This window comes from Hyperolius riggenbachi, chromosome 1 (assembly GCF_040937935.1).
Source record: "Hyperolius riggenbachi isolate aHypRig1 chromosome 1, aHypRig1.pri, whole genome shotgun sequence".
Classification (NCBI taxonomy): domain Eukaryota; kingdom Metazoa; phylum Chordata; class Amphibia; order Anura; family Hyperoliidae; genus Hyperolius; species Hyperolius riggenbachi.
Window position 1 is genome coordinate 579,375,635 of NC_090646.1, and position 12,321 is coordinate 579,387,955.

The window sequence follows — 12,321 nt, forward strand, 5'->3', positions numbered from 1 at the left end:
GGGGGGGGGGGGGGGGGGGTGCCAGCTTTCAGGAGTCACTCACTTTATTTCTTGCCTTTAAAGTGGACCTGAACTATAGCACAGGACAGAAGAAAAACAGAGAAACGCACCCTGTATGTATTTAGAGTTTTGCCTGTCTAATTCTCCGTCATCTGTGCCTAATCACAAGTTGTAATTTGATCCCTCAGCTGTGTCAGCTGCCTGCCACAGCAAAGAGGCTAATTTGTAAACACAGGATGTTAACCCTATGTCTGCTTCCATGAAAGTAGGAAGTAGACGTCAGCCACCGTCAACCCCCGGTACGCGGCTCAGTCGGACTTAGTCTAAGTGACGTCAGCCGGGCCTTCTGTGCTTGTGGAGAAGGTCCGGGCATGCACAGGTCTGCTGTTGATGTCACTGAGCCGCTCACTGGGCCTCACCACGGCTGAACAGGACATCGGAGGATGGCGAGGGACACATCCATGCTTATGGGACTGGAGGAAGCCCCGGGTAAGTATATATAAAAAAAAAAATATAAAAAAAAAAATAAAAAAAAAAAAATAAAAAAAAAAAAAGCAGGAAGACTCATCTCTGAGTCTCTTAAGGGCTCAGACACACTATAAGCACTTTACTGAGCACTTTTTGCCCTCCTGAGCCTTCTGCGAGCTTTTAAAAAATGCTGCCATGGACTTTCATTCACGATTTAAATCGACAATCACGATTTAAAAGAAAGTCAATTTTATTTTATTTTTTTAAAACTTTTAGAAAGCTCTGGAGGCCAAAAAGCGCTCAGAAAAGCGCTTAGTGTGTCTGAGCCCTAAAGGTTTTATAATATGACTCAGACTGAGTCCTGGAGCCCACTAGGAGCTCTTGGTGATTTGAAAAGCTCTTGCTAATGTAATGCTACATGTGATCCCACTAGAGTGATGCGATTTCATAAACGGCATTATACAATTATTTGGACCTGCCCCCCCTTACATTAAATAATGTGCCCACACCCCAGTATGGTAGCCCAGTATGGCACCCAAATTACTCACTGAGCACTGCTATAGCCGTAATACCTATGGTGGCACTGGCTGCGCCCGAACCTCCGGCACTGTTTTTACTGGGCTCCACTCCCACAACCCCCCCTGTATTGTAACCAGGTATAGGTGCCCCCAGTATAAGTAGCCAGGAATAGGTGTAGCCAGTTATAGGTGGCCGCAGCATAGGTAGCCCGTAATAGGTGGCCACCACATAGGTAACCAGGATGGGTGCAGCCAGTAATGGGTGGCCGCAGCATAGGTAGCCAGGGATAGGTGTAGCCAGTAATAGGTGGCTGCAGCATAGGTAGCCAGGAATAGGTGTAGGCAGTAAAAGGTGGCTGCAGCATAAGTAGCCAGGGATAGGTGTAGCCAGTAATAGGTGGGTGCAGCACAGGTAGCCAGGGATAGGTGTAGCCAGTAATAGGTGGGTGCAGCATAGGTAGCTAGGGATAGGTGTAGCCAGTAATAGGTGGGCGCAGCATAGTTAGCCAGGGATAGGTGTAGCCAGTAATAGGTGGGTGCAGCACAGGTAGCCAGGGATAGGTGTAGCCAGTAATAGGTGGCCGCAGCATAGGTAGCCAGGGATAGGAGTAGCCAGTAATAGGTGGGTGCAGCATAGGTAACCAGGGATAGGTGTAGCTAGTAATAGGTGGCTCCAGCACAGGTAGCCAGGGATATGTGTAGCCAGTAATAGGTGGGTGCAGCATAGGTAACCAGGATGGGTGCAGCAAGTAATGGGTGGCCGCAGCATAGGTAGCCAGGGATAGGTGTAGCCAGTAATAGGTGGGTGCAGCATAGGTAGCCAGGGATAGGTGTAGCCAGTAATAGGTGGGTGCAGCATAGGTAGCAAGGGATAGGTGTAGCCAGTAATAGGTGGCCGCAGCATAGGTAGCCAGGGATAGGTGTAGCTAGTAATAGGTGGCTGCAGCACAGGTAGCCAGGGATCGGAAACCAGTAATAGGTGGCCGTAGCATAGGAAGCCAGGGATAGGTGTAGCCAGTAATAGGTGGCCACAACACAGATAGCCAGGGATAGGTGTAGCCAGTAATAGGTGGGTGCAGCATAGGTAGCCAGGGATAGGTGTAGCCAGTAATAGGTGGGTGCAGCATAGGTAACCAGGGATAGGTGTAGCCAGTAATAGGTGGGTGCAGCATAGGTAGCCAGGGATAGGTGTAGTAGGTAACGCAGCAGTGGGGTAAAAAAATACTCACTTGCCGGGGATCCTGTACGCGTATGTACTTGCATTCCATCTCCTTGGCGCTGTTACAGTGAGAACGCAAGAACCAAAAGGAGGAAGTAAGTAATACACGTGTGCAGGACTCACCGGCAAGTGAGTATTTCTTTCACCCTGCCGCTGTTCGTGTGCTCGCCACTGCGTCACATCCCCCCCGCCAAAACCAGATTGTGCATGGTATGATTACCATGCACAAATTGTAGTGTACAGTCATACGAGTATACGGCGGCAACCCTAGTTTGTTTTTTTAGAATCAGAAGTTTGGTATTTGTGATTATTCCAGTTGGAGTGAGCTTTGAGGTGTCCCTCATAAATATGCAAATCATTCCTTTGTTATCACTGACAGCTAAACACACCTCTAGATCCACTCAAATGCAATGATGTGTCAGCTACAGAGCCAAACTACTCCAACACACATAGGCCTGGTGCACACCAAAAACCGCTAGCAGATCCGCAAAATGGTAGCAGATTTTGAAACGCTTTTTCTTCTTTTTCTGTAGCGTTTCAGCTAGCATTTTGCGGTTTTGGGAAGCGTTTTTGGTGTAGCAGATTTCATGTATTGTTACAGTAAAGCTGTTACTGAACAGCTACTGTAACAAAAACCGCCTGGCAAACCACTCTGAAGTGCCGTTTTTCACAGCGGTTTGTGTTTTTCCTATACTTAACACTGAGGCAGAAATGCATCCGCAATCCAAAATCTGCAGCAGCCCGGGAGTATGCGTTTCTGCATAACGCCTCCCGCTCTGGTGTGCGCCAGCCCATTGAAATACATTATCCTAGCGGATCGCAAACCGTACCCGAACCGCTCTGGTGTGCACTAGGCCATACAGCCGGTTTCAGATTGGTTGATCCTCATCAGTGCATGGCATGGATTAATATGGCTCTATGGGGTAGGATTTGAAACACCCAGAGTTATAGCATACCCAGCAAGCTCATGGTGAACCAGAACTCCCAGGAGTGTTTAAGGGGCCAAAAGAGACCAAAAAGCCTCCTTATGATATGAAAATCATAAGTTTGCATTCTTAAAGGGTACCTCCTGAGATGGCAGAATAGGGTGTGCAGTAAAACGAGGAGGCGACCCAGCATCAGCTGGGGGGTGTTGGGTAGGATGTAGTGTTGCTGTTTTAGCTCCAGCTTGTGTGCTGTAGCTCTGCCCCCTTGCATGCACACCCACCTGCGTAATTCCATTATGACGCGGTGCCGATGGGAGGAGATCGAAGTATCAAACGATCCACATAAGTGGGACGCCCTGCTGGACTAGAAAAAAAAGTCTCTGTACCGCCTGATGTTCAAATGAATGTTTACTGATATAGTAAACTACTTTTCCTAACCCCTTGTAGTTTACTATAAATGGAGTCTACTGTATAACATTGTCAGGATTACAGGAATTAAGTCTGAAGAAGGCTTATTAGCCAAAAAAAAACAACTTACTCTTTCTTTTAAATTAGTCAATAAATGGTATCATCCTAATTTAAAACTTCCTATGGAAATAATCAGTATTGTACTACCTTCCATGGGGCCAGGCTAAAATCCAATCACCTACTGTTAAAATATATATCATGGTTTATATCTTGAAACTTCAATCCTCAAACTCCAGTATGAGAGTCAGATCTCATGTCTGACACCAGTTGCTGCCTTTGCTGCTATAGAAAATATCAGGTCAGAGATATACACTGCTGGCTTCACATCTGAGGATACTGTTGCCTAAACAACTTTTTCGGCTTCCTGGGTTATGATTAAAGGTTTTAAACTGACAAAGTCAAAATAAATAAGAACTGTCAGTTTTTAGCTTTTTACCATAAAAAACAGGTGGTGGTGGTGGTGGTGCTTCTGCTCCTGTTAATTGTTTAAGACAATTAACTACTTTCCATCAGTAGAAGAAATGAGACATCAATCCCAAAGACTGTGACACAGACAATATAACAAATATCCACATACACAAAAAAGAACCTTTATCACGTACAGCAAATCTAAAAGCTTATCACTGGAGTGGGGCAGCTCTGCCAACAGGCACTGTGCGCCCATCTGTACACTCAGGCTTCACTATACTGCATACACAGCAGCGCAGTATATGTGGGGTTACTCTACATGAAGTTGTGTTTGGCTTCCTCACTGCGGATTTCCTAGCTGTCTACACACTGCGCAGAGGTCAGAGTGCAGCCGTCCATAGACAGAGCCCAGAGCGGCTGTACCACCGCCCAGCACATCAATGCAGCTCCCCAGCACAGCCGAGCCCCCCCCGACTCTCACCTCCCAGATCACCCCAGCTTCATCCTGCGCCTCACTCCTCACTGCTTCCAGCTTCCTTTCACCTCTCACGTCACCAGGCCACGCCTCCTTGTCACGTGCGGGCCTGACATCTGGGAGTCACATGGCGGTGTGGGAGGAGTTCAGAACTCAGGATACCACCAGGAGAAAGTACTAAGAAAGTAGGAATCAGCTGTTCTTTTTTTCCGCATGCGCCATGTTTGTTGTGGGATCCTTACCACGTAACAGGGTTGGAGTTATATAGCTTCCAAGTGTCCCTTCCACCCAGGGACAGTTCCTGTTTGCAAAATAAATATATATGTCCCTCTTTCACCTTCAAGTGTCCTCTTCTCAGAGATGATGTGCAAACCTGTGTAAATATACTGAAAATCTGTTTTTATGACTCTGTCTTTACTAAAAATATTTTTATTACTCTAAACTTCATTTCCATGCCTTAAAGTGGATACTAGATGAACTTTTACTGATTGCATAATTGTGTTCCTTTCCTATTGTTTATAGGGCATTCCTCAAGCCAAATACTTTTTTGTTTTTGTTTTAATACTCTAATTCCCTATAAACTAAACAAGCCACGCCCACGGTTTTCAGAGAGCCAAGGCATGTTCAGACAGCAGCAAGGGCACATGGGAGCTCAATCTGGGCAGAAGGGGGAGGTATTACTAGCCAGAGATTTCAGAGCAGGGTTGCCAACCTAATTTCTAGTTTTTGACGGACAAAAAGCCCAAAAAAGCAGGACACCCCAAATTTTGGACGGACAGGGGACGGAGTCAAAAGCGCATTTTTAAGTAGAGGTGGCAGCGGCGCTAAGCTCTGGGAATTATTATTTGAAGTATTGAAAAGGAGCTCATCATACCATAGTCAGTCTAATGTCCTACCATATTATTATTATGTATTTATATAGCACTGACATCTCCTGCAGCACATTACAGAGTACATAGTCATGTCACTGACTGTCCTCAGAGGAGCTCACAATCTAATCCTACCATAGTGATAGTGTAATGTCCTACCATATTATTATTATTATGTATTTATATAGCACTGACATCTTCTGCAGCACTTTACAGAGTACATAGTCATGCCACCAACTGTCCTCAGAGGAGCTAACAATATAATCCTACCATAGTCCTAGTCGAATGTCCTACCATCACCCATACATTTACCTTAGCAGTGGTGTAAAAGGTCTGCATGGGAAGTTTGAGCTCTGCCATAGTGTTTCCCCACAAAATACATGTAATCTGACACTATTAACCAAAAATACACGTAATTTGGCAGAGGTTCCTCCAAAATACAGATAATATAGCAGTGGTTCCCCCAAAATAGACGTAATCAGGCAGCAGTGAGTCCCCCAAAAGACACATAATCTGGTAGCAGTGGTTCCCCCAACATACACAATCTAGCAGTGGTTCCAAACTGCGGTTATCCAATATACACATAATCTGGCAGCTGTTCACCAAAATACACTAATCTGTCAGCAGCAGTTCCCTAAAAATTCAGTTAGTCTGGCAGCAGTTGTCCCAAAATAGGTGCCACTTGTATAGGTTCATTCTTCTTTTCAATGTATTTTTTCTAAATAAAATGTATACAGTTTTTTTTATAAACATTGTCTTGCTGAGGTTTGTATAGGTAACCAGTTCTATAGTTATCCCCAGTGAAAGTAACCAGGTCTATAAGTGTCCTCAGTATAGGTAGTCAGGACTATAGGTGTCTCCACAATAGATAGCCTGGTCAGCAGGTTAATTCCTGTCATACTGTATATTACTGTACACACCACTGGTCAGAGCTGGAGATGCTGCAGAACCTCACACTAACTAGCAATAATCACCACAACTTAAAGAGAAACCGTAAGGGCCTGTTTCCACTGGATGCAGGAAAAACTGACTAGAATTAATGCCTATGGGCCTGTTTCCACTAAACGCAATTTTCTGATGATTTTCCCGCAGGCATTCATTGGAGTCAGTTTTTCTGCATCCAATCTGCGTGTAGTGGAAACAGGCCCTAACCAAGAATTGACCTTGATTCCAATCAGTAGCTGATATGATATTAAGTTCCTCTTTAAGTGTAAAGCTCAACACACACCATACACTCTTGGTTGTACAGATTTACCAAATCTATGTAGTATAAGGGTCAACAGATTGAAAATACCTTGAATGATTGATTGGATAAGCTCTTATACTACATGAAAGTGGTAAGATTGAACAACCAAGATTGTATGGTGTGTGTTGAGCCTAAACAATTGCTAAATAAATACATTTCCATGTCCTCCAAGAGGTTCTGCAGCGGTTATACAAGTATGCATGCGCACATGTAAAAAGAAACCAGACACAAGACATACTTACCTTTTATACATACCTGGGGATTGCTCCAGCCCCATGGGCACAGATCGCTTACTCCCACCCCCAGTACTGGGTCCTGTAACTTCCCCCTGTCACAGCCAGTCTGCACAAGAGAAGTGCACCCTCTACGTATCTCACCAGCGGGAGCTGGAGAAATACGTAAATAGCCTCAGACTGGCTGCAACTGGAGGAAGTTACGGGACCCAGTACCAGAGCTGCTGCAGGCAGTGGAGGACAGCAGCGTGGGAGCATGGGGCGATCCGTGCGCATGGGGCTGGAGCAAGTTTCAGGAGGTATGTATAAAAAGGTATGCATGTCTCATCTCTGGTACACTTTAAGTTTACCAAGCATGGTACCCCATTGGTAGCCTTTGAGACTCCTTGTGGCAGTGGGCCTGGCTGGCAGGCAGCGGCACTAGTAACACTCAGGGTAGGGAGGGGGGACCCAGCATCACCACCAGTGAAGTGACCAAACTGATTGACTCTCAGACTTACCGACACCCACTCGCTTGGCCATAGAATGCTGCTGTGTGGCCTCTCTCTCTCTCTGGCTGGCAGCAGGTGAAAGCAGCATGCTCTTGCTCTGTCACTAGAAGATGATGTGAGGGTACAAGTTCCAGCATGCTTTGTCAGTAGCAGAGGCCCGGGGGGGGTACACCGCAGTGCTAGACAAGTCCAGTACCCCGAGTCCCAGCATGCTCTGTGACTGTCTGAGGAGCACTAAAGGTCCCAGCGTGCATTGTCAGTAGAAAAAGAGTGGGCAGTGCACTACAAGTCCCAGCAGGCAGCATGCTATCAGATGACTACAGTGCAATTAGCATGCCATGAGCTCAAAGAACGACAAGTCTCCGACTTCCCCTCCCCCTCCAGTGACAGAACAGCTCCTCTCCTCCAAGTCTCCCCTACTCCTGTGTGTCCTGTCCCACTTCCAGGCCCCCCCCCCCCCCCCCCCCAGGGGTGCCTCTCTCTGACAGACTCACAGTGCGTGTGCTGGGTTGGCTGCCTGTTTGTCTCCCTGGTCCCTCCTCCTAGCGGGCGGCGGCTGCTGGGCTCCAATCAGTCTGTGGAGTCAGCCAGGGCTCAGGCTGCTGCTGCTCCTGCTCGGCTGCTGCCTGCGCTGCGACCTCAGCTCCGACCGGCCGTGACACTCGCCTTCCTCCTCCTCATGACTCGCTGGGCTCAGTGGGTGGGCTGGGCCGGCTGCCTGCATCTTATTGGGCAGCCAGTTGCGCCGGCGCTAAAAAGACGTTTGCTGATTGGAAGGGACCCGGGGACTCGGGGAGGAGAAGGGAGACTGAGGGAGAGGGAAAATAGAGCGCGCATAACGCATGCGCAGAATAGATTTCCATAATTAATGCGTATTTGTACGGACGACTACCCCCGAAATACGGGCAGTACGGACAGCTGTATTTTAAGTGCTTATATACGGACAGTCCGTCTTTTGACGGACGCTTGGCAACACTGTTTCAGAGGGGAGGGGGATTAGGTTTTTATGCTCAAGATGCAGATAAGCCTGCCTCTGTGTAATGTTTACAAACAATATGGCTGCTGTCACTGTATCATAGAAAGAAATAATCATATTTTTTTAAAGCTGTTTGCAGCTAGATTTGCTGTGTAAACTATCTAAACTTTAGATAAGATATATAGACAAGTTACTTGTTATGGTATTAACAATAGAGGTGACTAAACCTCTTAGATCTGTATATCTGTGCAGGCTACAGCATTACTCATCTATGGGAAATGACCCTATTATTGCAATATACGCTTTTCTCAGGTTAGCACTGCACTGGAATACACAACCAGTCCTTTACACTTTAAATTCAAAATAATTAGGTACCCAGTGTATATAGGAAAATGTATCAAAATCTTTATTCATTCAATAGTGATTAAGCGTTTAAAATTAGGAAATGGGGTAAGGGAAGGGTATTAGGATTGAATAAAATCAATAGAAAATATGGCGGAACTACAAATACCACATTGCTGGCCAGCTTACAATGTTCGTGCAACAAGCATATGTCTCACACATACTCAACCTTGCTATTGCTTTAGAAATATAGGTCTGCAAAAGATATCTGTTTAGCCTTTTTATAAACTATATTGTGCTATCCATCGCAAGGCAAATATGATAACCGTCTTGAAAAAAGCTTTGCTCCGTTATTTTTCCTTAATAGGATATCTTTTAGAATGTTAGTAGCACATGTCCATGCAGTTAGTCAAATAAAGGAAGCTAGGCATATAGGCGTAAGTCCAGTTAGTACATTAAAGTCAAGCGATTAGTATCTTCTCATGCTAGGACATTGGTTAGTGATAAGGTAAATATTTTTATGCAGTCCACTTTTCATAAGTTACATTAATGCAGAGTTGCGCAGGTATCTCACCGCTCCGTCTTCCGCCGTGACACCTCTCTCTTACCGGTTGCTGATCAATGTTTCAAAGTACGCATATAGCATTCCAGCTGAGCGGCGGTTAGCGGACCCTCGACAAGCTGGCGTCCCAGCGTATTTGGATCGTGGGTCTCCGCTTGTAACTCCCGCTCTCAGTCAGCGGCTCTCGCGTCTCCGGCAGGGAGCGGTCCGGCGTAGTACGTAGTGGTAGGCAGGTCTGGCCAGACGTGGAGTAGTTCCGCCCACCGACGCGTTTCACGCCCCTTTGGGCGTTTCTTCAGGGTGTGACCTCACACCTTACTTTGCTCCTCTTAAAGAGACCCCGAGGTGTGTTTAAAGAATGTTATCTGCATACAGAGGCTGGATCTGCCTATACAGCCCAGCCTCTGTTGCTATCCCAAACCCCACTAAGGTCCCCCTGCACTCTGCAATCCCTCATAAATTAACAGCCGTGCTGTGAGGCTGTGTTTACATCTGTAGTGTCAGTCTCAGCTGCTCCCCCGCCTCCTGCATAGCTCCGGTCCCTGCCCTGTCCCTTCCCTCCAATCAGCAGGGAGGGAAGGGATGCAGGAGGGGACTGGAGTTCTGCAGGATGCGGGGAGAGCAGCAGACTGACACTATAGAGATAAACACAGCCAGCTCTGACAAGCTGTTTGTCAGCAGCGTGGCTGTGATTTGTGGAGGGATTGCAGAGTGCAGGGGGACCTTAGGGGGGTTTGGGATAGCAACAGAGGCTGGGCTGTATAGGCAGATCCAGCCTCTGTATGCAGATAATATTCTTCAAACCCACCTCGGGTTCTCTTTAAGTTTCACTTGGTCTCCTCCCATCTCGCTACCAATAGGATCATTTTAAATCTCTCCTATTTTAGGCAATGATGCATTTTTCAAGTTGTCCACAAGATGTCAGACCATTTAGATATTTCAGCATTAAGTCCATGCATTTTGTACTGCGGGAATAACCCCGTTATGTTCTAAGTATAGTGTTATGGTGCATTTTTCAAAATGTCCACAAGATGCCGACAGCCATTTATATATTTCAACATTGAGTCCATATATATTTTACTATAAAAGTGATCTCCATTGTTTTTTAGATGTGGTGATCCTGGTACATTTTAATCCCAATTTGGACAATGAAATATTTTTATTTGTTCTTTTTCATTTTCATTTTCATACATACCGAGTCACTCATACTTTCATTCAAAAAATATATATTTTTTTCCATTTTTCCTTTTCTTAGGGAAAATTTAGGACTAGTCCATAACTATCTATACGCTTCTAGGCGTAGGAAGGATTTTAAGTCAAGCTCTCTGTTGAGGCCATGCTGATACAACGTATCGAGTTTATATATCCACATGGCCTCCTTACAGTAGAGCAGATCATCATAGTCACCCCTCCTACCTGAAACATTCAGCTTGTAGATCCCTTTAACCTGCGTGCCTTCAAGGGTGCTCTGATGAAATTCTGCGTAATGGGTTGCCAGATAGCTTTTTTTCTTCATCTTTCTCCTCTATTAGGCGCAAGTGTTCTAAAATTCTCTCTTTGAACATTCTTTTGGTTTTGCCTATATATTTGTGTTTGCAGGGGCATTCTATCATATATATTACCCTCTATGTTTGGCAATTTATATGAGATCTTATTTCAAATGTCTTAGTTTCAGTGCTATTTGTAAACATCTTGTTGTCTTGTCTACTTATAAATGGACATATTTTGCACCTGCCACATCTATAGGTCCCATTGGGAATCATCTTATTTAGCCAAGTAGAATTATCTCTTGTATATTCACTATGTACAAGTTTATCTCTTAAATTTTGAGCACGTCGTGCTGTTAGTAAAGGTCTAGGACCTATGATTTGTGCTATTTCTGGAGATGAAGTCAGAATCCCCCAATTTTTTGTCAAAATTTCTCTGAAATCTTCCCAATGGGAACCATATCTAGATACCATCCTCATGAACTGGTCAGTATTTTGTTCCTCTTTTTTCTTAGAGAGGGAGGGCTAAATCAGTGAGGTTCTACTCACATTCCAAGCTTACTTGTTATGGTTAGTTTTTCATCTCGGATCTGCTTTAAAGAGGGACTGTCACGAAAATCTTAAAATTTAAAACACATACAAAACGGGGATGAGTCTGCATACAGGCATGTGGTGGGACAGCTTTCCTCCTGGTGCAGCAGCAACAACTTGGAACTAAATGCTCTCAAAACTATGGAGATGATAATAGACTTTAGGAGATCTCCCCCCCAGCACCTCCCCTTAACCATAAATGGATCCACAATAACCCAAGTAGAGTCATTCAAGTTTCTTGGGTCCACAATCTCAAACGACTTAAAATGGGACAACAACACTGCCACTATTGTCAAGAAAGCACAACAGAGAATGTATCATCTACGGCAGCTGAAAAAGTTTGGCCTACCTCTAAATCTAATGGTGCAGTTCTACACTGCAATCATCGAATGCACCATAACATCATCTATGACTGTATGGTTCGGCTCCTGCTCAGCATTAGAAAAGGGGAGGCTGCAGCGCATCCAGGGCCGGATTACCGACCAGGCAACAAAAGCAGTCGCTTGGGGCCCCATTCAGAGTCAAAGGGGCCCCATCAGCACATAAACCAGCCCTTGCCATCCTGTCAGCGGTGGCTGGATGGTATAATGGTTAAAGGGACTGAGCAGTGCAGTAACTATGGAAAGATGCATATCATTTTAAAGCTCTCTTTCTCCTCTTTCCAATGATATATAAACGGCTGCTCTATGCCTTTTAGTTTTCGATATTTTCGCGATCGAAATCGCGGCCACAGGACGACTTTTCTCCAAAGTCAGCGGTGGCTGGATGGTATAATGGTTAAAGGGACTCTGAGCAGTGCAGTAACTATGGAAAGATGCATATCATTTTAAAGCTCTCTTTCTCCTCTTTCCAATGATATATAAACGGCTGCTCTATGCCTTTTAGTTTTCGATATTTTCGCGATCGAAATCACGGCCACAGGACGACTTTTCTCCAGAGTTGGCAGCTCGATTCAGCACAATGCAATGAAATATAAGGAACCCAGGGGGATATAATTACAAACATCATGCTGGTAGGTGTGAGGATGTAATGAATTAGTTGT

General features: G+C 45.4%; 1 protein-coding gene across 2 annotated transcripts in view; it reads right to left on the reverse strand.

Moving 5' to 3' along the window:
- Positions 1-4,565, reverse strand: part of ZFYVE16 (zinc finger FYVE-type containing 16) — a 68,049-nt gene extending 63,484 nt beyond the window's left edge. For both annotated transcript variants that reach the window (XM_068248042.1, XM_068248035.1), the window contains exon 1: positions 4,489-4,565. The gene's annotated coding sequence lies outside the window, so the exon portion shown is untranslated. The remainder of the gene's footprint in view (positions 1-4,488) is intronic.
- Between the last annotated feature and the right edge of the window lie 7,756 nt (positions 4,566-12,321).